Consider the following 3,298-nt stretch of genomic DNA (forward strand, 5'->3'; position numbering starts at 1 on the left):
GAGATGAATAAAACTTGTAAAAACTTTGTCAGACATTTTGTCATTTGTTGTGTTTGGAACTTCGCATCATCAGGTAAGAAAATTGTTAACTGAGTGTAAATAGAGATGATGTGTGATTGGTATGTAAGCACCGCACCTCGTGATATGTTCATGCATGTCGTCATATGTTTCTGTGTTAGTTTTACGCCATAACTTTGTAATTAATCGTGAAAAACACACAAAAAACTGTTTGTTTACATCTCTCTGCACTCGGTGACGTCAGACCGAGGCGAGGTTCGCCCAGCTGACGTGGCGCCAAATGTACAATGACGGTGACGTCACACTGTCGATGACGTCACGGCATTCCGGCTTAGGTCTCAACACTAAAGCTGCCGGCTGTTTTCTCTGCTAAATACGATATCGGTAATTCACAGAGCGGCACAAAGCTGGCTTCACGACACATGCAAGTACAGCACAGGCCTCATGTGGGCGAGATAGATTAACAAATGGAGATGTGTTGCATATTATTGCTGCTGAAATTTAAAAAGAAATATTTTTGATTGGCGAGATATTTATTTTCTCTCTCCCATTTCACCATTTCAATCAAGCTACTTCCCAGCGCGTGACACCTTCTTTACACTCTCGTCTTAAGACTGACCAGATTTCCCAAATGAATTCAGAGCAATAGATAGGGTTTGGGTTATTTGTTGTTTTTTACCCAGGGGCAGGATGCCAGAGGGATATATATGTCTCTCCTCTACAAACCTCACTTTGAAGTCGAATAAAATTCAAAATACATCAGACACGCAGATACACTAGTACTTCACAGTTTTGTATACTGTGAACTTTCCGCCATATTAGATAGTGTTTACAAAATCACGTTTCACATGTACCGGTAAAGAGACGCCTGTAACATTACACGTATTTCAAACTCAGCTGTGATACATACATCCTTGAATTCCTCATACATTTTAGAATCAAATGACACATGGTCTCTGTCACCAATACAAAGTGCCGAGATCAAATCAAGCAAATTAAGTTAGGTGTGAAAACACCGCTGTGCTCGAAAAACTGCACTGGTTTGAAATGTAAACATTGCTAAATACATATTTAACAGTGTAGCATTTTCCCCTATTTTGAGCTATCCATTCGTCTATTCGTTCAGAATATGCATGGGAAGAGAATCATAGGAAGAATTAGGGAATTAAAAATTGATACATCTCTATGATTTGATATTTTCAACAGAAATTGTCAAAGCTACCGTCCTGTGTGACGACATGACTGACGCAAAACGACGCACAACGACAACGGTATTTATTGAAATTTCTGACTATTTCCGTTGGTTTCAATGAAAATATAACAACAAATAACAGTAAACAGATTATCAGAATGTTTCTGATTACTTAGTGGTCACATGTATGTATATACCATCCGTGAATCAACGAAAGCCACCCCGTACAATCCCGCGTACTGTTGTTAGTGAACACGTCATTTTGTAAAAGTCAGTCACCGGTAGTGATGTCATAAGTCAACATTGTTGTACATATTTCTTAAGGTGAAGGTCCTTGAATGAAAGCACACACGATCATTGTATCCTGTTGTTTACAGTTTCAAGTGTGATGTAGATTTTGCATATCTCTAATACATATTTTCACACATTTAATTTCACTTGGGATATTTGTCAGTGTTCAATATGGTATCATACGTAAATATAGGCCACAACATGTTTGAATGAACCTTCGATAATCTCGTGTTTGTTTGAACATTGTTTACATAAGGAATTGATAAGTTTATAGTGTCGTATACCATATTTCTTTCCTTTGGACAAGTGTTACAAGGTGAAATGTAATATAAATGTAACTGCAACATGAACGTATTTTTTGGGAGTGTAATAGTCAATATTATAAGTTCATATAAACAATTTCCAGAGGATGTTTATAGTTTTTGTTGCGTATTTGATTTGTCTGCGTAGTTAAGTTTATTTAATGCGTATTTACGCAAATACACAGCTCATCTCGAGCTCTGGAATTTACCTTTTTCTTTGTTTAATTAGATTGGATCGAGATTGCAGACTAACATGAAATCACTAGACTGGGTTCCTGCCTACCCTTAACTACCTTAAGCTTGCGTGGCGTACCAACAATGGAACCAGTTTAATAAAATCACCCAACTTCCCCCTTACATTCCTACTGTACCAATTATATGATAGTTGATACGAAACAGAATTCAAATTGACAAAGAAATAATAATAAGCTGGGGTAAGTGTATATTCGTCGTCACGGAAGTTATCACTTGATTATAAACAAAATGGTCAATCGGTTGCCAATCTTAGTTTTCGCTAACGCTAAACAAAAATCTGAGGACATCCCATTACGGGTCACGTCAGAATGACCTCTCGCGAACTTTGACCGATCAATGAAATGACTGACAAGAAATCGACATTAGCCAATCAGAAGGCAGCTTTCTCGAGCTTTACGACACTTGTTTCAAACTGGCGACTACGCTTCCAAACATATTTTGACGTATTCTCGGTTAAACATTTTAAAATTGATAAAATGAACATTCTGGAATGGCTTACAGATGGCCTAGATTGTATGGATATAATCATAAAACCCGTAACTATCGTTCGGAATACCCTCTGTTAAATATTTCGTGGTTGCATGATTAGAAAACACATTCCTCTGACACTTTAATGATCTGGTAAGGGACGCTCTGATTGGTTGGATTAAAGGTCGTTCTGACGTGAGCCGTAATGGGATGTCCTCAGATCTTTGTTTAGCGATTGGTTAATTGCGAGTTGAACTCCAAGCATGGTTGTGGTCACCTATCACAGTGTGGAGCTTTGACTGGTGCCAGGTCCATAGGGCATATTGCTCACCTGGATATTACCACAATCAGTCCATTTGAACAATTGTGAATTCCTATCACCTGAGAATACATCCAACCAAATACGGTTGATGTCTATCTATGAGTTACAGAGAAGAAGTCGTTTAAAGCAATAACGTCAAATTACCCCTTTTTGGCCCCTTCGAACCAGCTGAGCTAAAAATACTCAAATTCCGCCGAATAGCAATCAAAATAAAGCAGCAACACTTGGCCGATTCAAAGGTAAACGTCAAGCAAAAATGTAGAAAAAAGTAGATATAAATCCTCATTTCTTTTCCAAAAAGGACATTTCAAATCTGATTCGTACTGTTGTCTTTGCTCATTGAGACGGTGGGATAGCCAAGTGGCAAAAACATTTCCTCGTCTTGCCCACATATGTACAATGAGAGAAACGTATTTCTGGTGTCCGCCTTGTTATTCCCGGCCAGTCTCA

This window comes from Haliotis cracherodii, unplaced genomic scaffold (genome assembly GCF_022045235.1).
Source record: "Haliotis cracherodii isolate W230 unplaced genomic scaffold, xgHalCrac1.p SCAF_32, whole genome shotgun sequence".
In the NCBI taxonomy this organism is placed as follows: domain Eukaryota; kingdom Metazoa; phylum Mollusca; class Gastropoda; order Lepetellida; family Haliotidae; genus Haliotis; species Haliotis cracherodii.